General features: G+C 43.0%; 1 long non-coding RNA gene across 1 annotated transcript; it reads left to right on the plus strand.

Annotated features, from left to right (window-relative positions):
• Positions 1-991: 991 nt before the first annotated feature.
• On the plus strand, positions 992-22,752 carry LOC141416469 (uncharacterized). Its single transcript, XR_012441192.1, has 3 exons — positions 992-1,131; positions 21,915-22,093; positions 22,536-22,752. It is a non-coding gene; the product is annotated as an uncharacterized lncRNA (long non-coding RNA).
• Positions 22,753-23,248: the final 496 nt, after the last annotated feature.

The following is a 23,248-nucleotide window of genomic DNA, read 5'->3' on the forward strand; positions in this document are numbered from 1 at the left end:
GTTTCACCAAGATATAAAGAAGGGAGTCTCAGAGTCAGGCACTGGTGGTCACGCCTGTAATCCTAGCTACTTGGAAGGCTGAGATCATGAGGATCAAGGTTTGAAGCCAGCCTGGACAAATACTTTGAGAGACCCCATCTCCAAAATAACCAGAGCAAAATGGATCAAAGTTGTGGCTCAAGTGGTAGAATGCCTGCTTTGCAGCTGAGAAGCCCTGAGTTCAAACCCCACTTTCATACACAAAAAAGGTGAATTCTTGTTACAATACAAATTTTTCCCCACTCCATAGTTCAATGTGGTTCATTTGATTCTGACATCTCTGTCTTGCTCCAAAAATAAAAATAATTCTGTTTCCCTATTTGGGCTCCATATCTGTCACCCCAGCACTCAGGAGGTGGAGGCTGGAGAATGGTGAGTGCAGAAAACATGATATTGACCTGGAAAGAGTTGTGGGGTTAGACAGTCTACCTGAACACCTCAGGTTCCTAAGATACCACAGCAAAGGTAAGTAGTATTGAATTCCTGCAAAGACCAGCCTCCCTTTTCCTGGACTAATTTGTTCCAAATCTCTCTCTTCCTTGTTCAATGGTGCCATCTTGTTCTCTATTATAAGAGAAAATAGAAGCTGGTGACCATTAAAAGCAGCACCAGTGGCCGAGGTTGGGGTGATAATTGCAAGATGGAAGCTCCAGGAAGTAAAACTCAGAAGACTGCAACTGATCACGGTGACAGAGCCAAAGACCAAGTCAGTTACCACTGGTCTGGGCTATCCAGGAGCCAGAGAACAGGAAATTCCAGTCACAGCCAAGGGGCGACTAGGTCACAGTAGATCTGAAACCAGCCCTCCTTCCAGGATGTTATCAGCAAGCCATAAACCAGATCAGGAATCCAGGAAGTTATGAGGGTGAGTCAAGGTGTGCTTATGACCTGATTTGAAGACAGTCTTGTTTGCCTCAGAAGGTGCGTCTTTATAACTCCTTCAGGGCAGGAACCGGGGTCAGCTGGGCTGTCCCAGGCATGCTGGGAACAGGAGCAGCCAGCTGCACAACAAGCACCCGAGAAGTGTGCCACTGTAGGTGAGCTGGCTGCGGAGGCAGAGGTGACAACAGTGCCACTCAAGGCTGGTTGCAGGTTAGACTCACCTGGGGAGCTTTTCAAAAGAAATTGGCCACACCCCAGATCAATTTACTTGGGAATTTCTGGGGTTTGGGCTCAGGCCATGGTTGTTTTCTTTGTGCCTAGGATCAAACTCAGGGTCTTGCACATGCCAGACAAGCACTCTACCATTGAGCTACAGTCTCAGCCCCAGAGGTATGGTGGCTCATACCTGCAATCATAGCTACTTAGGAGGCAGAGATCACGAGGATCACAGTTCAAAGCCAGCCCAGGCAAATAGCTCTCAAGACCCTATCTGGAAAAAAATCCCTTCACAAGAAAGGGCTGGTGGAGTGGCTCAAGGTGTAGGTCCTGAGTTCAAGCCCCAGTACTGCGAAAGAAAAAAAAAAAAAACTCCTTGGGTGATTTGAATGTGCCTGTCCTGGGAGAGGGGTGGGGACACTAAGGGGTTCATTCACGTGGACTCATTTTCTTGTGACTAGCTAGCAATTACCAAAAAATTTTACAAAATTGTGTTTATTTATTTTATTTTTCAGGGTTTTTTTTTTTTTTTTTTGGTAGTACTGGGGTTTTGAACTTGGGGCCTTGTGCTTGTTAGGCAGTGCTCTATAACTTGAGTCATGCTCCCAGCCCAAAAATTCTGCTTAAAGAAACATGTGAGCCATCAGAAATATGTCATTTATTTCTTTATTTTGTGGGGCTGGGGGGATTGAACTCAGGGCATCACTTCTACCACTGAATCAGCACCCCAGCCCATAAATGTGTTTTTTAAGCAGAGACGTTTATGTAAACATTTCACCAGCTTCCTGCCTTCACTGTGGTCCCACAGGACTGATTGGGTTGCACCTCTGTATCTGGGCTCCCTGGCTCATTTTTCTTTAAATATTTTTTCTTGCAACGAAATACTATAATGTAAAATTGACCATTTTAACAATTTTAAGTATTCAGTTCATTGCCAATAAGTACAAAGGGAAACATGTAAGGGCTTTATCCTGTGAATTGTGAGAAGATTGGCTGACTCTGTTCTGTCTTTTTCCCAAACTATTGTCCTTGAGAGCTCCAAGCCATTCTAGAACTGAGACCTGACACTTGGTTAGTTCTTAGATATCTATGGTGTCCTAGTAAGGAAGTGTCAAACTTCCTTGGAATTATATATTTGCATAGGATCTGTTGATTGCATCTATTTACAATCTTTCATCTACAAAGACACATCTAATTGTAGATTTGAAATTTTAAAATGTCTATAAATCACAAAGAATGAACCCTAACATAAACTATGACTTCATTTAATAATAGTATATCAATACTGGTCATAATTGTAACAAATATACCAAACCAACAAGGAACTGTGTGTGTGTGTGTATGTTGGGAGGGTAATCTAAAAGCTCTGGATTTTCTGCTCAATTATTATTATTATTATTATTATTATTATGGCAGCAATGGGGTTTGAGCTTAGGATTTCACACTTGCTAGGCAGGCACTCTTACCACTTGAGCCACTCTGCTAGTCAATTTTTTTTTTTTTTGTAAATTTAAAACTGCTTTAAAAAAATAAAGTCTAGGGGTAGAAGGAGTGGCTCAATTGGTAGAGCACCTGCCTAGCAAGCACAAAGGCCTGAGTTCAAACCCCAGTACCACCAAAAATAATGGTAAAAAATAAAGTCTAGGACTGCTAGCATGGCTTAAGTGGTAGAGCACCTGCTAAGTAAACACAAGGCCCTGAGTTCGAACCCCAGTACTCAAAATAAATAAATAAATGTCTAGACGGGCGTGGTGGTGCACATCTATAATCTTAGCACTTGGGAAGCTGAGGTAGGAAGATTTTAAGTTCAAGGCCAGCGTCAGCTATATGATAAGACCCTGTCTCAATCATTTACCACCCCCAAAAAATTAAAAGCCTGAAGTCTAATAATAAGGAATAAAAACTAAGGTTAATGGATCCCTAAAGTAAGACTTTCCACTCATTTTTTTTCCCCCTTTATTGTCAGTACTGGGGTTTGAACTCAGGGCTTCACACTTGCTAGGCAGGTGCTCTACTACTTGAGCCCCAGCCCTTTGGTTTCAGTTAATTTTGAGATAGGATCTTGCTTTATGCTCAGACCAACCTGGACCGAAATGTTCTTATTTGTGCTTCCATGCACACCTGGGACGACAGGTGCCTACCACGCCACCCCTCGAGATGGGCTCTCAGAGACTTTTTGCCCAAGCTGGTCTTCAACCATGATCCTGTAGAGGTCTCCCCCTCCCTGAGTGACAAAGAGTACAGGCTTGAGCCACCATGACCATCCTGTCCAGTCCTGTGTGACACGTCCTGTCATCCTCAGTAGCCTCCAGCTGAGCCCCACCTGGAATGTTACGCTCTAGTCTTCCTATCTCACTAAAGGCAGAAAAGAAAAAATCCATTGTACTAGCTCTTTAACTAAACCTGCTTTCAGTGTAAACCTTCCCTTTCCAAAGATGTCCTTTCCTCTCTTTAGGCTGTCACGTGTCTTACCCTCTAGCTGCAGTCTTGGTGACTCACACTGTGGCATCTGTCACCATTCTGTCTGGGCCCGAGGCATTCCTGCAATAGATGTGCTATCACTCCCCTTTTTGAGGATGGGGTGGGGAGGCGGTGATTTCCTTTCTTTTTAATTTTCTTATCCTTTCTCTATATCCTTAGCTTTGTAATTCTCTTAAACGTTTACAACTAGACTTAAGAAACTCCAGAATCAGTGGCTATTTGGGGGAAGCAAGCAACTTCTAGCCATCTTCCAACCTAAGTGGAGGGTCCAACTCAAAGTGAAGTGTCTCCCATGCAGGCTGTTGTACTTGAGGGTTGGTGGTGGTAGCCTGGGGTGGTCAGGAGAGTGGACACAGTCAGTTGACCTGAAGAGCACTCAGAAGATCTGGGGCCAGCAGGAGATGGTAGGCCTGATGGGAGATAAACCAGGTCAGTAAGGAGTCAGTTGGGTGGAGCCAAACACAAAAGCAAGGAAGACATCAAGGAAAATGTTTACGGATCTTCATTTTAGTCCACCTTCTCTTATTCTAACCGAACACCCGAGGCTGGTTACTTTATAAAGAAAGGAAGTTTATTCATCCCATAGTTTGGGAGGCTGAAAGTCCAAGATTGTTTGGCCATTTCAGTTCAGCCTCAGGCAAGGGCCTTCTTGGCTGTGTCACACCTAGGTGGTGGCATCGTGGCAGGACTGTGTGTGTGAGAGAGAGATATATGGCGGGACAGGAAGCCAGAATGACGCAGAGGCCAGGCCTGATTTTTTACAACTTATTCTTGCTAGATATAACTCACTTCATGAGACCAACATTAATCCTTTCTCAGGGCTATGCCCCCAATGACCTAGTCACCTTCACTAAGTCCCATTTCTTAAAGGTTTCCAACAATTGTCACATGGCCATACTGACAGTCAAGATTCCCACACAGGAAACTTTGTGGGACAAACCACACCAAACCAAGCTATCCTCCACTAAGCCCTGTGACATCTGAAAGATGTGCTCCAGCTCTGTTGGAAGAGGATAAGATCTCATCACCAGCAGATCACAGACAAGCAGAATCCAGAGAACAGGCCAGGACAAGTCTGCATTTTCCCCATGGCACCACCTTTCAGGCCTACAGAGGCCACCATAGATGGTGTCCAGGGTATTTTTTTTTTTGGTCTGGTTCCCACTCTTCAGTGTTTGGCCCTGCACTCCCCCTAACCTTTCCCTTCTGTCTTTCCCCACATACCCCCAGCTCCCTGCTGGCTCCCTGTGCAGCTGCTGAACTCTGGGTCAAAGTAGAACATCTGTAAGGGAAGCAAGCCATTTCCTTGCTAATATTGATCCCTTCCCCGGCATAACTGGAATTATGCATTTTGTGACAAGAGACCACATTCCCACCAGGCAGGGAAGACATATGGCTGACCCGACAAGAGGACAGAAAAGTTCATCTTTGCTTGTATGCTTTCACCTATAACTGAGATCTTTTACCCTGGCTGGAACAGGTGGCTCCACCCCCAAGGAACAAAATCCTTAGACCCTGAAGAGTCAAAATTAGTGAGTTAGAGACCAGCTGGCTTTCCCAGGTGGATCTAGTGTTCATTCTCCAACCTGGTTCCCTCTGTACTGACTGCAGTGAGCGCCACCATGCTCCAGGTGTCCATGGTGGGCTCAATGGAGTGGGAGAGAGGGTTAGTCCGTGACACTGGTGGATTAGGTGGGAGGCAGGGAGACCACAACCCATCATGATTGGTGTGTCTGAGTTGTCACTCTCTGGGTCAATGCAGAGGAGGAAGCAAGCCGATCCTCCGATCCTGGTGTGTATCATGCACTTGTTTCTGTAGCATTGGTTTTGCCCCCATGTTCTCTGAAGTTCACATGCTGGAAACTTAATGCCTAGTGCAACTGTGTTGAGAGGTTGGATCTCCAAGGTGACGTTTAGGTGATGAGGACTCTGCCCTCACTATTTTGGGAGTGGGTTAGTTATCTCAGGAGAGGGACCCTGATAAAAGGATGAGTTCCGACCCCCTTTTCTCCACCCTCCTACCCTCCCACTCCCTCAACCTCCCCCCTCCCCCCGCCTGCTTTCTTGTTTTGAGCTCTCTTTCCCTTCCACCACGGGATGGTGCAGCACAAAGGCCCTCACCAGATGTGGGCTCTTTGACCTTGAACTTCCCAGACTCCAGAACTGTAAGAAATAAATCTCTGTTCTTTCTAAACTACCCAATCTCAAGTATTCTGTTATAGCAATACAACACAGATTTCTCACTTCTCATTTAAATTGTGCAGATCTCATCCTGTCCTTAATTACTCATCAATGATTATGGTTTTTTATGATTTAAAAAAGTGTAACAAACCTATCATTTTTTTTCCTTCCTCTAATGAAATTATCCATGCTAAGATTTTCCAATCATTCTTCAAGATACCTATTTTGCAAGTCACCCATCCTGAATTTTATTCCTCCCTAAGAAGGAATTTTCAAAGAATGCCCTATGTCTTGTTTTGTTTTTGTCTCCTTGTGACTAAAATAGAATGCTAATAGCTCTAACAGTCACAAAATAGTTCTTCTATCATTGCTAGTCGCTCTTTCAGGGGCAATTTTGGCACTGTTTTAGGCTATGTCAGGCCAGAGACTGTTAAAATCCAGATGGGTGATACTTTGAAAAGCCTGAAGTTACTACCCAGATGAAAAACTTGGTATCATTTCAAGTGCATTTTTAAATTTTTTATTTGGTGGTACTGGGGCTTGAACTCAGGGCCTCACACTTGCTAGAGCAGGAGTTCTACCGCTTGAACTCCACTTGCACTTGAACTCTAGCTGGCATTGCCATTCCAAGTGCCTCTTAAAAGGGGGTATGTGTGTGTGTGGTATGCAGACACATGCATGTGTTTCAGTGCTGGAGATCAAACCCAAGGCCTGGCACATGCTAGGCAAGTGCTCTACCACTGACTTACACCCCCCAGCTGCTGGTTGTTGTTTTTTTTTTTTTTTCAGAACCCTACAAATTATATATAACCTAACAAAAAATACCTACTGGAAAAACGGAAAATTTTATTTTATTTTTTTAAAACAATGATTTCCAAACTGTTCACAGAATAATTTGCACACTTCATTTATTTTCCAATTATAACAATATCCCATTCCCTTCAAACCATTATTAAAGATGAATTGCTGGATTGATTTCAACATTTACTTCTTGCTTTCTGTTTTATAACCTTATAATCTACTTCATTTACTCCTAAGCTTTTCTAAAGCTGCTCTCAGTTGCTTATAAATGGCTACCAGGTTGCTCCTATGGGTGAACTTTTGCCTCATACTCCTTATAATTTTAATTGTTTTGGAAGTGCTGAGGTTTTGAACTCAGAGCCCTGAGCTTGCTAGGCAGGCGCTCTACCACTGGAGCCACTCCACCAGCCCTTAATTTTATTTTCTTCCCTCCACTCAACAGATGTGAGGATGTCATCTAGCTGTTTTAATTACAAGTAGTAGACATGGACTTTAGGGTGACTAAGCAGAAAAGAAGTTTATTAACAAGGATATGGGGAGGGCTGGAGGCCCCAGCTCCAGACAGCTTCCAGAAACAGTATGCAAATCACACTGCCAAACTGGTCTGATGAGGACACCTGCCACGGCCACTATGAAGGAGACTCTACAGTTGGCACCACTGCCCTGCTGCTGCCTTCTCAACAACCCTGCTGTCCCTGCCCCCAGACAAAGGCCATCAGAGTTGCCTGAGCTCCAGTCCAGCAAAGACATCTGATTGGCAGAGGCCGGGCGCTATGTGTCAGAGAAACTGGTAGAAACAGGTCAACTCACAAGGTGGACAAGAAACTCCTAGGACATGGGAAGTGTCTTTGAAATGTGCTGGGTGGCCACAAATGTTGGGGGAGGGGGACTGCAGATACCATTTGGGTATGTGATGGCTTCATAGATGTTGTCAACTTATCTGATATCTGATACCTGATATCTTTTGCATAGCAGAGACCTTCTCTTTCTCCTCACTTCCTCTCTTTTCTTTTTTGCAGTGCTGGGGTTTGAACTCAGGGCTACACCTTGAGCCACTTCACTAGTCCTTTTTTCTGATGGGTATTTTCAAGCTAGGGTTTCACAAACTATTGCCTGGGGCTGGCTTCGAACCTTAATCCTCCTGATCTCCGCCTTCTGAGTAGGTAGGGTTACAGGTATGAGTCACTGGCACCTGGGTCTCCTTTCTTCTTCTTCTTCTCCTTCTCCTTCTCCTTCTCCTTCTCCTTCTCCTTCTCCTCCTCCTCCTCCTCCTCCTCCTCCTCCTCCTCCTCCTCCTCCTCCTCCTTCTCCTTCTCCTTCTTTCTCCTTTCTCCTCCTCCTCCTCCTTCTTCTTCCGCTTCTTCTTCCTTCTTCTCCTCCTTCTTCTTTCTTCTCCTCCTTCTCTCCTCCTCCTCCTCCTCCTCCTCATTCTCTTCCCCTTCTCCTCTTCCTCATTATTTTTTGCTGCAGTTGAGTCTCATTCTGTCACTTATTGGCTATGGACCTTGGAAAACTTACTTTTCCTCTCTGTGCCTCAGTTTCTTCTGCAAATAAGTGACAGAATGAGACTCAAACCAGGCAGCGTGGGTCCAGACCTGCACTTTTTAAACCAATCACAATGTTACACAGCTTAGGGTATAACTTTTATAAAAATTCCAACTGAAACCACATTATTGTGGGTCTACTTCCTGATTTTCAGAACACCCCACTCTCGGTGCATTGCCCACTTGCTCCACCCCAAGAGGTTGCACAGTAAGGCCAGCAGGACATACTTTCCATCCTTTCTCAGGGAGAGGTATTCAAATCCCAGAGCTGCCTCTTCCTACCCACACACCCTTAGCCAAGACAGTTAACTCCAGTTTTTCTCCTCCATAAAAATGGAGCTTCTTCCTCATAGGCTGCTGTGAGATTTAGCCAAAGTGTGGCCCAGAGCAGACGTACACCAACCCATGTGCTCGGAGGACACAGAATTGGGACACTCACTTATTTGGCCCAGGTTGGAGATTTTACATTTTCTTCTTCTTATTTTGCAGTGCTAGGGATTGAACCCAGGGCCTCACACATGCTAGGTAAGTGCTCTACCACTGAGCTACATCTTTGGCCTGGGGACTTTTTCACTTTTTGCAGATTCAACATCATCTAATTGGATAAAGTCCCCTGCGGCTACCTATTTTGGTCTTTCCGAATCCTGATCCAAAGATCAAATCATTCGATAGAACCCTTTTCAAAATAAAGCAAAGTGGACTGGAGGTGTGTCTCAAGTGTGGGGCACCTGTTTTGCAAGTGAGAAGCCCTAAGTTCAAACCCCAGTCCCACTAAAAACAAAAACAAAACCAAAACCACATCTGACCGCCTTTCTGGTTTTGTAATTTTGAAAACATGGTAGAAGCAGGTGGAAGAGCTTTTGACTCTGCTCTGGAAACCTGGCCCCAAATGAATTGCTCTTTTCATTACCCTCTAAACAGACTTTGCCCTCATCTCTGTCTTCCTAAGGAATAGGACCTTGACTGGGTGTTACCTATGATGACCCAGTAGAACAGACAGCAGAGACTGACCAGAGTCCAGACAGAACCTACTTAACTGTTTAGCTGAGTGATTCTGTCTAATCAAATTGAGTCTGAGAAGAACCTGAAAGTGAAGAGTCTGGCTGTGACTTTATCTTTCTTTCCATCATTGTTTCATTTCTCAGAATTATTAATTAAAATAAATTGGGGGACCATTTAGCCTCATGGGTTGGGATTAAAGTTAGAGCATGTGTGGAGTGCATGGGAAAAGGTCAATATTAATGCAACATTGCCACCTGGTGCCCAATATTTTTACTGCAGTCAACGTGGTCCTGCAGTGGACTTCCATAAACAGGTGCATGAAGAATGCATAGTATTTTTCCTAAGCCATCTGAGTTTTCTCAGTTGTTAAAGTCTTAACATGAGTATTAAATATATACCATGTATCTAAACCATGTCTGTAAGGTCATGGCCTATTTCTTGAGATTCTAGACTGGAAAATTGATGGTTTTTATTCATTAGGTGGAACTGAGTTTGAACTCAGGGCTTAATGCTCACAGAGCATACGTGCTACCATTTGAGCCACACCTCTAGTCCATTTTGCTTTAGTTACTTCAGAGATGGGGGTCTTACAAACTATTTGCCTGGACTAGCCTCAAACCATGATCCTCCTGATCTCAGCCTCATAAGTACTTAGGATTACAGGTGTGAGCCAACAGTGTCCTGCTGCCTTGCTCTTCTTGTTTTTATGTATTTTTTTTTTAGTTCTAGTGATACATTATTCAAGGAAACTGTCAGAAAAGGAACATGGGTTCAATCCTCCTCAAATACAATCTCATTTCTCTCTGTACAGAGGCAGCTTGGTGTCCTGGTGATCCTGGTGAGGAGCTTGGAGCAGGAACAGACAGCCTAGTCTTTTGGCAGTACTGGGCTTTGAACTCAGGGCCTCACACTTGATAGGCATGCTCCCTACTGCTTGAGCCATACCCCCAGCCCCAGACAACCTGGTTTTAAATCGTGACTAACCACTGGCTAACCATGTAACCTTGTAAACTGCCAAGTGCAATGCTGTCAGTTGAGATGGGCAGAGCCCTTCTAACTTTGGATATGTGACTTATTGCCTCCACAAATACAGCATAAATGCAGTAGATGGCCCATTTTCAGAGCAGTGATTCAAATGGACTTTTCTGAAAGTGAACTCAATTTCTCTCACACTCAAAATTTCACATTGTATTTGTGTACAAATTAGGAAAACCTTGGAAGGAAGGAAGGAAGGAAGAGAGGGAGGGAGGAAGGAAGGGAAGGGAAAAAAGGAAAGATTTTTTTAATGCATTATCATCAATGCTGTGTGACGAGCTCTGAGGTGATCTCAGAGACAAAAGTGACAAACACATAAAGTCCCTGACCACAGTCAGTTTGCAGCCTGGTCAAAGTGATTAAGTTCATCTTCAGTTGCCTTGAACTGGCCTGCTGCCTCCTGCCCACAGTGTGTGGCACGGGAATGTGGATAGACACTGCAGTGCAGCCGTGTCAAACACTATTACACAAACTACCAAGCATTTGTCATTGGCCAAGAAAATGTGATGAGGCTGGGGGTGTAGCCCAGTGGTAGAGAGCTCGTCTGCCATTTTCGAGGCCCCGGGTTCCATCCCCAGCCCAGCAAAAGATGGTGGAAGATATGATCTGAGCTGGCTTGAGCTAGAGAGTTTCTTCCTGCACATTGGGTCTCCTGTGCCCAAGGATCAATCAGGAAGCTCTGCCCAATATCACAGGCCTGTCTTTCAAAATATGCAGAAAACTATCCTTCCTGAAGACTTTCCTCCTCCCTCCCTCCCTCCCTTCCTTCCCTTCTCTGTCCTTCCTTCCTTCCTTCCTTCTTTCCTTCCAATTTTTAGCATTTTAGAACATTTCCCTATGAGAAGGCTAAACTAAAAATTTAGGAGAGGGATGTTGGAATTGTGTAACACTGGCTATCTCAGAGTAATTTGGAACCTTATAGTGGTTATTATTTGTATCTTTTATAAAGAGAAATTGGAAACTCAGTTTGGTTGTCTATTAAGAAATTCAGTTCTTTTGGCAGACAGAATATACACCAGCCTGGAGTCTTCAAATGAAAAAGGTGGGCATGCTGATTTGAATGGAGCAAGTGCTGGCTTCCAGTGGGCACTTGCGGTACTACAGCATGTGAAGTACGCTCAAGGACAAAAGAGAAGTTAGATTCTTCGGAGCGCTCTTTTTTCTTCTTTGGGGATGCCTTGGGGCCTGAAAAGTTCTCCTTTAGCTTCTGAGCCACCATCCACATCCTATTAGCCACACAATATCTGTAGTTCTCTGACTGATCAATTACCTAATTGAGCACTCGTTAAGTACTACACGTGGCCATGGCAGTCTCCTGGTGTGGTCTGCTTCCTTTCCGTGAAGCATCCAGGCAGCCCATTGTCCACGGTCCTCCCAGTGCCATGCAGTCCCTCTTACCGAGCAACTGTTCTTCGCTGTGACCTGCCAAGGACAGAGTGTCCTTGGTTTTCTACCCCTGCATACAGCAAGTAGCCATTGTTTAAAAAATAATGATGCAGAGGAGGTGAGGGGACAGACGATGGGGGCGATGTAACTAATGCACAATGTAGGTCTAACTGGACTTGTTACTATGAATCCCCCATACAATGAATATAGCCTCATAAAAATGTATTGAAAAAATAACGATGGCGGCTCTTAGGCTAAACACATCGGCATTGGCAAGTAACACCTAGGAGGGTATTTTTCTACCTCTAATAGTAAGGGAGGCACACATGACAATGGTGTACAGTCTTCTGGGAAACAGATTAGGTTTTAGTCTTGATCCTACCCACATTACTATTGGGCACTGGGACAATTCTCAATGTCTCAGTTTTCTCAACTGTAAAATGTGACAGTTGGATTGAGTTTTTTTTTTTTCTTTTATTATTCATATGTGCATACAAGGCTTGGTTCATTTCTCCCCCCTGCCCCCACCCCCACCCTTACCACCCACTCCGCCCCCTCCCTCTCCCCCCCCTCAATACCCAGCAGAAACTATTTTGCCCTTATTTCTAATTTTGTTGTAGAGAGAGTATAAGCAATAATAGGAAGGAATAAGGGTTTTTGCTGGTTGAGATAAGGATAGCTATACAGGGCATTGACTCACATTGATTTCCTGTGCGTGGGTGTTACCTTCTAGGTTAATTCTTTTTGATCTAACCTTTTCTCTAGTACCTGTTCCCCTTTTCCTATTGGCCTCAGTTGCTTTAAGGTTGGATTGAGTTTTAAGAACAAATTTAGTTAGACCTTTTTTTTTGGTAGCACTAGGGTTTGAACTCAGGTCTTCACACTTACTGGGCAGGCAGTCTACTGCTTAAGCCACACCTCCAACTCTAATTATGCTTTTAATTTTTTAAACTTATATTGGCCAGACTGTTCTCAAAATTTCTATTCAAAAGTCACTTAATTATTTGTTATCATATAACAATAACTGTGATAGTCAGCTTTGCATTGCTGTGACAATATACCAGAATTAATCAACTTATAAGGAGCAAAGGTTCATTTTGTTGTATTTTGTTTTGTTTTGTTTCTTTGTGGTAGGCCTTGTGCTTGCTAGGCAGGCACTCTGTTACTTGAGCCAGTCTGCCAGCCCTTTTTTGTGTTGGGTACTTTTGAGATAGGATCTTGCAAACTGTTTGCAAACTGTTTTTGAGATAGGATCTTGCAAACTGTTTGTGAACCTGCTGATCTCTGCCTCCCGAGTAGCTAGGATTACAGCTGTGAGCCACCAGCGCTTTCAAAAAGGTTTATTTTGGCTCATAGTTTCAGTTCATGGCCACTTGACCTGCTGATTTTTGGCCTGTGTGAAGAACAGGCACATCATAGTGGGAGCATACAGCAGAGGAATCTGCTTGCGTCATGGCAGCAGGAAGCAAAGAGAGACAGGAAGAGGCTGAGTTCCATTAACTCCTTCAAGCACAACCCCCACCCCCCATGACCTAACTTCCTCCCACTAGGCCTCAAGCTGAGAAACAAGTCTAGCACATGGGTCTTTGGAGGACATTCCAGATCCAAACTATTTCAATAATCAGGTCTAGGAAGACAGTGTGGTCTCAGATGTGTCAAATACCAGACTGCTTCATATTAGGTGTGTAGTGGTTATTGACTGTTGTGTAACACATTACCCCACTGCTTCATGACTTAAAATAATTTCACAATCTCACACTACCTGCACATCAAAAATCTGGCTATGTGGCTGGAGGTGTGGCTCAAGCAGTAGAGCACCTCCTTTGCAAGTGTGAAGCCCTGAGTTCAAACTCCAGTGCAACCATAAAAAGAATCTGGCTGTAATTGAACCAGACCTCTGGCTCGGGTTCTTTTATGCAATCTTCTCTGAGGCTCAACTGGGGGAGGATTTACACTTGCTCTCATGTCTGTGGGCAGACCTCATTCTTTGTGGACAGACTGACTGAGGGTTTCAGTTTTTTGCATGTGGTCCACTCCATAAGCAATGACAATATGGTAGCTTGTGTCATCAGAGAGAGAGAGAGAGAGAGAGAGAGAGAGATGGAAGCTACAGTCTGTTGTAAGCTAATCTCAGAAGTGCTCACTCATCTTGTCCTATTGATTAGAAATGAGGCACTAAAAGGGAGGGGATGACACAAGGAAGCAGGGACCTTTGGAAATCATTTAAGAGCTGCCTATCATACTATATGACTTCAAGAAAGCAAATGTCCTTATGCCTCAGTTTCTTCAGTTGTAAAGTGGGGATAGCAATGCCTACTTCCAAGATTTGGGGTAAGAAATACATGTGTGGTGTTGGGCACATAATACAAGAGGCCTGTGATTGTCAGTTCCCTATAGAAAGCCTTACACATGCACACACATGCACACACACACGCACATGCACGCACACACGCGCACACACGCATGTCCACATGCACAAAGACACACACCTGGAGGATTGAATTACCCAGGCCTGTTCATGTTTTGTCCCCAAATAGGCTTTGCGCTGCCAGAGGAATAGTAGCAAATAGAAACACAATGATTTATTTCACTCTTACAGTTATAAACAAAAACAATAAAATAATCTTTAAGTTACCCATTATATCCAGGAAAGAAATTAAGTAGACTTTGAAGGGCTGGTTTCTGTATTTCTCACTATCTCATTCCTGCCACTGCCCCACTTGGCATACCCTTCCTAAGTATTTCCTGAATTACATACTGTTGATGTCTTATAAGCCATTTCCCAAGGAAACTGAAATAGCATGTCATTTTGGCTTAAAGAGACAGTGGGCTTCTTGATATCATGTTATTAAAAGAAGGGACCCAGACATTATTGTCTCACTCTTTCTCCACCTGGAACATGGTGTGATTTCTGGTGGTTTAAGAAGAAAAGGTGCCAGGGAGAGACCATCTGAATTATGGCCATAATCAGAAACTCAAAGGGCCATATCTTCATGGCGGTGAATTGGATTCTGAAGGGACTTGTACCAGGTCTACTCCATCTTGGTGGGTTAGGAGCCTCAAGCAGTTGCTGGGGCTGTAGTGCCTCATACCAAGGCCTCTTCCTTTTAGTACACTAGCAACACACAAAAGAATAAATTCAAAAGGGGAGCAAAACAAGGATGAGAGCCAGAAGAAACAACAGGACAAGGCCCACAGAGACACAGTTGGGACACTGAGTTACAATAGGAGTTGGAGCTGTCAGACACAATCAATAGCTGTGCTTATGCATTTACTTAAAAAGATAAGCTGGATATGTCTGTGGGAAAACAAATAACAACAAGGTCAAATTTAATAGAAAAAGAACTAACTAGAGCTTCTGTTAGTGAAATACACAAGAACAGAAGTAAAAGGTCAGTGCATGGGTCCATGGACAGAATAGACACAGGTGAAGGGAGACTTAACCACCTTGACGATAAGCCTGACTGAAGATAGCACAGAGGAGTAGAAAGAGCAATTAAGAGGCAGAGTGAAAATGTTCATAAGGAGAGAAGGAAAATGGACATCAGAAATATAAGAGAAAGGTGAAGAACTTTCTAGAAGTGATGAAAAGTGACAAACCAGATGTAAAACTGTGAATCACAAATTAGTTCAATACAAAAAGTCTACTGTGATCTTATAGTGAAGCTTAGAAGATCTCAAGTAATGAAAAGATCTTAAAAGCAACCAGAGGGAAAAAGGTATTTTCAAAGGAAGGGCAAAGACCAGGAGCTACGTTCCATCCCGTGACCAATGGCTGCCAGCAATGGAAGCCATAGGAAATAGAAAGGCATTGTCAATGCACCAGTGAAACTCACTGCCGTGTTACATATGTCTTGTCTTTTTCCTCCCTCCCTCCCTCCTTCCCTCCCTCCCTTCCTCCTTCCCTTCCTTCCTGCCTCCCTCCCTCCCTCTCTCCCGTCCTTCATTCCCTCCCTCCCTTCCTACCCTCTTCCTCCTTCTCCTCCTTCTCCCTCTCCCACTCTCTTTTGCGTAGGGTTTAACTATGTAGCCTAGGCCAGCCTGCAGCTCAGTATTTTCCTACCTTGGCCTCCCAAGCGCTGGTATTACAAGTATGTGTCACCATACCCAGCTTACTTTATCCATCAAGAATGAAGATGAAACAGATTTTTTTTCATATAAACGGAGTGGGGGAGGAAGCTGGTGTGTGTGTGGGGGGGAGGAGATTACCATTATCAAAAGCTCAATAAAGCAAATTCTAAAAGGATATCTTTCAAATAGAAACAGAGTGATATCACATAAAGACACAAAGAAATAAGTGGTCAGTATCTGGATAAACTTGAAGTTAGCATCAGTTAGATAAAACAATAATAATGCCTGTGAGGTTTAAAACAAAATAAAAATATATGACAAATCTTTGGTGAGACTGGTAAAAAACAATGGTGCAACAGATTCAGAAGTAAAAAAGGAGACATAATTTAGAGACTTAAAAAATTTGCGATATACTAAGTTACTATGAACTAAATTTATGCCATAAACTGTAGGCGTAATGGATAAATTCCTGGGAAAAAATAACCTAAGAAATTGAATCCAGGTCATAAAACAGGATTGCACACTGTGTAAATTTACTAAAAGTTATGAATTGTACATGTGAAGTGGGTAAATTTTGTAGTATGTAAATGATAATACAACGAAGTTGTTTGAAATGGAAACTTTTTCTGGAAGAAAGAATAAATATGAAAAGTCTTACACCATTGCAAAAATTGAATTAGCAATGAAAAAATCTTCCCATGAACAAAATTCCAGGCCTGGATGAACTTGACATTCAAGGAACGTGATTCTGATCTGACACAGACTTTTTAGAAAACAGAAAAAAGAGTTTCCATTCTCACTTATTTCTGAAGCTGTCGTAATCTTGATAACATAGTCTGACAAGGATTGTATGAGAAAAGAAAATTATGGACCAGCTAGCATCCGTGAATGTTTAGCCAGTTGACTGGTAAGAAATCGGTTATTTATCCATGTGCAATTTGTCTAATGACAAGTGCAAAATGAAAAATATTCAAATACCATTTGTGATAACATGAAAGTGAAGTAGCACAAAGTATCTGTGCAATTCCTTTTCCAAAATAAAATTTAAACTTTTTTTTGTGAAATATTAATGCAAAACTAAGTAAATGGAGACATACATACACTGTTGTAAGAATTCACCTTGACCCAGCTATAGCTATCTTGAATTGATTTTTGTTTTTATAATTTTTTGGGGGGTTGAACTAGAGTTTGAATTCAGGTCTTCGTGCTTGCAAAGCTGGTGCTCTACTGCTTGAGCCATACTTCCAGTCCGTCTTGCTCAGGTCACTTTGGAGATGGGGTGGAGAGGTCCTCTCAAACTGTTTGCACAGGCTGGCCTCGAAATGCAATCCTCCCGTTCTCAGTCTCTCAAGTAGCTAGGATTACAGGCATGAGCCACTGGCACCTGGCCATCTTGAATTGCAACTGCCATGATTGTCTGAGTAACCGGTGTTTTTTCCCTCACAGTTTCTCAGCAAACCATAAATCAACAAAACCATTAGAGTGGTAAGTGGATTTTTTTTTTTTTGAGATAGGGTCTTGCTATGTTGTCCAGGCTGGCCTCAAATATGAGATCTTTTTGCCTCTACCTCCCAAGTGCTGGGATTACAGATGTATGCCACCATGCCTAGCATATATCTGTAGTGGTCACTCTTGCGATCACTACAGAAGCTCCTTTTCTCTGACCCAAAGTGCAGGGATTCACCTGTCTTGCTGCTACCCTTGACCAGGCTTCTATCACCAAGTCTCCACTAAATTGCACACTGCAGTTCTGGATATGTCCAGCTCTTTCTTTGGTTTCATGGCAACTTCTGCTTTCTTTTACACTGAATTTTCCCAGAACAACTGTGCTTGTGGATCAGAACACTTAATATTCTATAATGTCATCTCTATTCAAATTTATCGATAGATTCAATGCAATCCCTGTGGACCTTGATAAACTAATTTCAAAAATATATATGGAAATATAAAGGGCCCAGAAAAGTCAAGACACACATGGAGAGGAAAATGGTTGGAACAGTTATTTTATAAGTTGCAGAGAGTTATTATAAAGCTATAATAATTAAAACAGTGTGCTTTGGAGCAGAAATAAAGTATTGGAACTGAATTCACACCCAGACATTTATGGATACCTGATATGGGCTGCACTTGGCACTGTAGGATAACGGGGGCGAGAATGGTCCTTTTCTTTTTGCAGTACTGGGGTTTGAACTCAGGGCCTTATGCTTGTTAGGCAGGCACTCTACCACTTGAGCCACTCTGCCAGTCCTAGAATGGTCTTTTCCATAAATAGGGTTAGAATAAGTGGGTAGCCACATGGTAAGAAAGAGATTGTATTGTCTAACACTATTCACATAAAACATATCTAAATGGATGCAAGTCCCAACAATGAAAGAGAGAGAAAACAGATACTATTATTGGGTTTTGTTTTTGTTTTTTGTGGAACTGGGGTTTGAACTCAGGGCCTTGTGCTTGCTAGGCAGGTGCTCTTACTGCTTGAGCAGCTCTACCAGCCCTAGAGTTTTTTTGTTTTTCTTTTCAGTGCTGGGGATCAAATCCAGGACCTGGGGCCTGCTAGACAAGCATCCTACCACTGGGTTATACCCCACAGCCCAGATAGGAGGATTTCAAAGTGATCTTGGAGTGAAGAGGACTCCCCCCGCCCCCCAGGACACAAAAAAGTTTCAGACCTTATTGTCAGGAAAAGGTTATATATTTGGCTACATAAACACTACAAACTGCTCCTCATTAGGACTTTATAGAGTCTTAAGCCACAGAAAAGATGTTTTCTGTTAGTGTATTATAATTTACAAAGGACAGAAATCTAGAACATAAGAACTTTTGCAGCCGGATGTTGGTGGCTCATGCCTGTAATCCTAGCTTCTTGGGAGGCTGAGATTGGGAGGATAGCAGTTTGAGGCCAGCCCGGGCAAATAGGTCACAAGACCCCATCTCTAAAATAACCAGACTGGAGGTGTAGCTCATGCAGTAGATTGCTTGCTTTGCAAGTGGGAAGCCCTGAGTTCAAACTCCAGTCCCACAAAAAGCAAAACAAAAACAAACAAGCAAAAACTTTGCAGATCGATGAGAAATGAAGAAAAAAGTTCCATTTATAATAGCACCAGAAAGAATAAAATGCTCAGAAATAAATTAACAAAAGAAAAGCAAGACATAATCTGAAAATTACAAAATATTGTTGAAAGAAGTGACAGAGACCTAAATAAATAGAAAAAAAAATCCTATGTTCATGAATGAAAAGACAGTATCATTTGGTCTAGGGAGTAGCTCAAGTGGTAGAGCGCCTGCCCAGCAAGCCTGAGACCATGAGTTCAAACTCCAGTACCACAACAAAAGACAATATTGTTAATCCCAATCACTTTTGTTTTTTATTTTTTGATGGTACTAGGGCCTCCCACGTGTTCTACCACAGAGCTACACCCTCAGCCCTTAATGTTGCTTTATATATATTAAATGCAATCTATATATTTAATGCAATCACTATCAAAATCCTTGCTAACTCTTCTACAAAAATTTATAACATGATCCCCAAATTCATATGGAAATGCAAGGGACCCAGTGTAGCCAGGACAATCTTGAGAAAGAAGAAGCTAAAGGGCTTGCATTTCCCAGTTTCAAAACTTTGAAATATGGTAAGCAACACAGCGTGTTCTGCATGGGGGTCGACAGATAGAAGAATGGGGTGGGGTTGAAAATCCAGAAACGATCCCTAACGTTTACAGTCAATTGATTTTTACTTGTACTAGAGCGACAAGATGGTTCAATGGGAGAAAGAACACTGTTTCAGCCAGCAGTCCTGGGTAGCTGTATTGTCTACAGGCAAACAAATTTCCACACAGAAATGAATTTTCACCTGGAATGAAGTTAGAATGAACGAATACACCTGGAGAGGGACATGCTCACTAGACTAGCAGCACTGCCTGTAATAACTCCAAAACAGAAACAACCCAAGCGTCTGTCATCACTTAGATGTGTAATTATGTTGCAGGAGAGTCACATCATGAAAGGTTATCAAGAGAGCAGGTGAATGACATAGAACTATTTTCCAGCAAAGGTGGACAGATATAGACACTTAACGTCCAGGGGAAGAAATACAACACAAGAGAAACACAGATGGTAGGAATTATGAAGTTCAAAATCAGCCAAAATTACATAGAATTTAGGTGTGTATCAGTAGATTTTGAATATAGAGGAGTTCAAGGAAGCGATTAGCTCAAAAGTCAGGATTAAACGAGGCGTGATGGTGCATACCTGTAATCTCAGCATTTGGGAGGCTGAGTCAGGAGGATTGTGAGTTCAAAGTCAGCCCTGGCTGCATAGGAAGAATGTCTCAAAAAAAAAAAAAAAAAGACAATGTTTACACTGCCTCTTTGGAAGAGTTGGTTTGGGGACCTTTGATGTTTTTCCTTGACATAGCTATTGCCCTTTCAAATGATTCTTTAAACTGCATATTTGTTTTTATGTATTTTGGAACTCAGGGCCTCATACTTGCTAGGCAGGCACTTTTACAGCTTGAGCCTCTCCACCAGCCCTCTTTTGTGATGAGTATTTTTGAGATAGGGTCTTGAGAACCATTTTCCCTGGAATGGCTTCCAACCATGATCCTCCTGATCTCTGCCTCCTGAGTAACTGGGATTACAGGCGTGAGCCACCCGTGGGTGTCAGACATATGCATTTTTTTGTATGTAATCATACATACAATAAAAAAAGTTTGAAAAAAGTTTTGTAACTAATGAAAGGAACATTGTGCTAATATTTTAAACTTATTATTCATAGGTTTTCAAAGTGAAGCAGGGTGAACTCTACCCACATCTAATTCTGTCCCCCTGACTCAGAATGACATGATGGTGGCCTGGGGTGGACTACATGCTGACACATGTAGGTTTGGGGTGGGCTTAGGTGAGCTGATGGAGGAGAGATCTCACCTGGGGATGCACGGGACCAATTCCTCACCTTCACAGCAGATGTCAGAGAGGGGAATTGGGTTCTCTCCAGCTTGTTTCTTGTCACAGCTGTCAGATGAGAAGCTGGACTGGATCGATGGAGGGTCTGACCCAGGAAGGCAAAGCTCATCTTCTGTGTAATGTATGAGACAAAACTCTTCCCCAGAGGGTGGCAGTGCACACTGGGGCTCAGGATGCAGGATGAGGCCGTCAGGCCACATGAACCATGCTGCTTTGATACTGTTGGTTCTTGCTCCCTGTTCTGAAGGCATTTACAATCTAATGCAACGACAAATGTGACCTCCATGGCTAAAAGATTTACAGTCTGAATTTTGTGATTTCAATTACAAATGTATAAGCAGGGGAAATCTTTGCAGATGTTATGCCAGAAAAATTTACAAATCAATAAGAAAAATATACACAATTTTATAGAAAAAGGGGGAAAGATTGGATAGGCAGTTCAGAGAAACAGAAATGCAAACAGTAGTAAGTGCGTGAAAACTTGCTCTGCTGCACTTGGAATTTAACGCAGATCCCAGCAATCACGTCTTTCTTGTCTATCTGATTGGCAAATATTTATAGACTTGAAATAGCCAGGGTTAGTGAGAGTGCAGAAAAATAAATACTGCTTGCTGCTGGTGGGAATGTACTATTTATTAATTCCTAATTGCCAATTGCATCTGTACAAACTTTTCGAAGAACAAGTTGACAATATCAATTAAAAAAAACCAAACAACCCTACTTTTACGCCAGGTGTGGTGCTGCACGTCTGTAATCGTAGCACTCAAGAAGATAGGGCAGGAGGATGGCAAGTTTTAGTCTGGCCTGGGCTACATAGTGACCTCTGTCTCCAAAAAGAAAAAGAAAAGAAATCTAATCCAAACAAAACCCAAAGAACTCGGCCTCACACTTGCTAAGGTACTCTATCACTTGAGTCACCCTGCCAGCCCTTGTGTGTGTGTGTGTGTGTGTGTGTGTGTGTGTTGGGTATTTTCGAGATAGGGTCTTGTGAACTATTTGCCTGGGCTGGTCTTGAACCATGATCCTTCTGGTCTCTGCCTCCTAAGTTGCTAGGATTACAGGCATGAGCCACTGGCACCTAGCTCCAATTTCTTTTTTGCAAATTAGAAATATATATGCAGGTCATCTTTCAGTGAGAGCTCAGGGTGGGAAGGAAGATTTATTTTTATTTTGTTGGGATGAGGATGTAGGTCACCTAACGTGTGAGGTCCTGGGTTTCTTTTTTAACATATGATGTTTATTTAACAGCATTTTATGAAGGTCTTGAAGAGCTTGTTAATTCGGCAAATGCTTACTGACATTTGTTGTGTTCCAGATTTGGCAGTAGACAGAAGGGATGAAAATAGAAAAAAAGACATGGCACCTTGGCTGGAAGGGCCACCCTCCCAGGTGCCGCTCTGGAGCTGTAGTGGCTGGCCTCACCACTTCATGGCTGTTTAAACTCCTACAAGTGACCCTCTGCTCCATGTCTTCCTTACCTCTAAAATGGGAATGGTGACCCTGTGTCTTTGGCTTTTATGACAATTAAATGACCTAAGGCAGGTAGAGAGCTTGGCTCAGTGTTTGGCGTACAGCAGTGCTCAGCAAATGTTATCTGACTTATTATTTTATAAAAATTGTGGTTGTAGGAATTCAAGTCCTCAGCTCAGAGCTCCTCCAGGTGGCTTTAAGCTGTAACCAGACAGCCCTGTCACTTGAGTATGAAGAGTACAGATGCATATATGCAAGGTTTGATAATAAAATCCACAGTACTGAAGTGTGGGATTGTGGTTTGGATGTTCTTCCAAAAGGCTGGTTTGGTTCCCAGCTGGTGGCACTATTGAGAGGTGTTTGGAGGTGAAGCCTGGCTGAAGGAAGTTGGTCACTGGGGGCCTGCCTTTGAAGGATATATGATGTCCCCAGATGTTTACTTTTTCTCTCTGCTTCTTGTCACTAGGAGGTGAACATCTCTGGTCTGCCACATGCTTCCCACCATGATCCTCGGCCCCAAAAGAAATGGACTCAAGTGATCACGGACTAAAATGCCTGAAACCATGACCCAAAGCAGCTCTTCCTTGAAAGTTGTCTTTCTCAGTTATTTTGTCACAGTGTCGAAAAGCTGAGTTCCGTACGTGGTAATTAGACACAAATAGCAAGTCAACTGTGTAAACAAAAATCATGAGTGTTATTTTAACCTAGCTAAGCTGAGCCTTTCTGGAATCAGCTGGAGAAGGTTGGAGCTGAGACCAGTGGAGGGACAGGAAGCAGTGTCATGGTGCCAGTGTCCTTCAGGGGTGGGCGATGCTGCTTATTCTGTTTCTTCCTGACCCTGAGCTGAGGTCACCTAAGGGCAGCCTCAAGCTGAACTGTATAGAACTCCGTTCCCTGAGGTTGGGCAGTCTGCAAGATTTTCCCTGGGTAAGGGCCCCACTGAATACCTGAACCTCAGTCCTATTTCCCGAGGAAACTGCCCTTATCAGGTTTCTGAGTAGTCTTCCAGAAATTTCTGTGCAGACACCTAGCCTGAGATTTTGCATCTGAAATACAGAAATAGTGTGCCAATGTAATAAATAAGGTTATATAAGGCTTAAATTCAATATGACAGCCAAAAAGCAAATAAGTGCTTAAAGACTAATGGGGTAATGTCAAAAGGACACAGGGACTGACTTA

Source organism: Castor canadensis, chromosome 14 (assembly GCF_047511655.1).
Source record: "Castor canadensis chromosome 14, mCasCan1.hap1v2, whole genome shotgun sequence".
Classification (NCBI taxonomy): domain Eukaryota; kingdom Metazoa; phylum Chordata; class Mammalia; order Rodentia; family Castoridae; genus Castor; species Castor canadensis.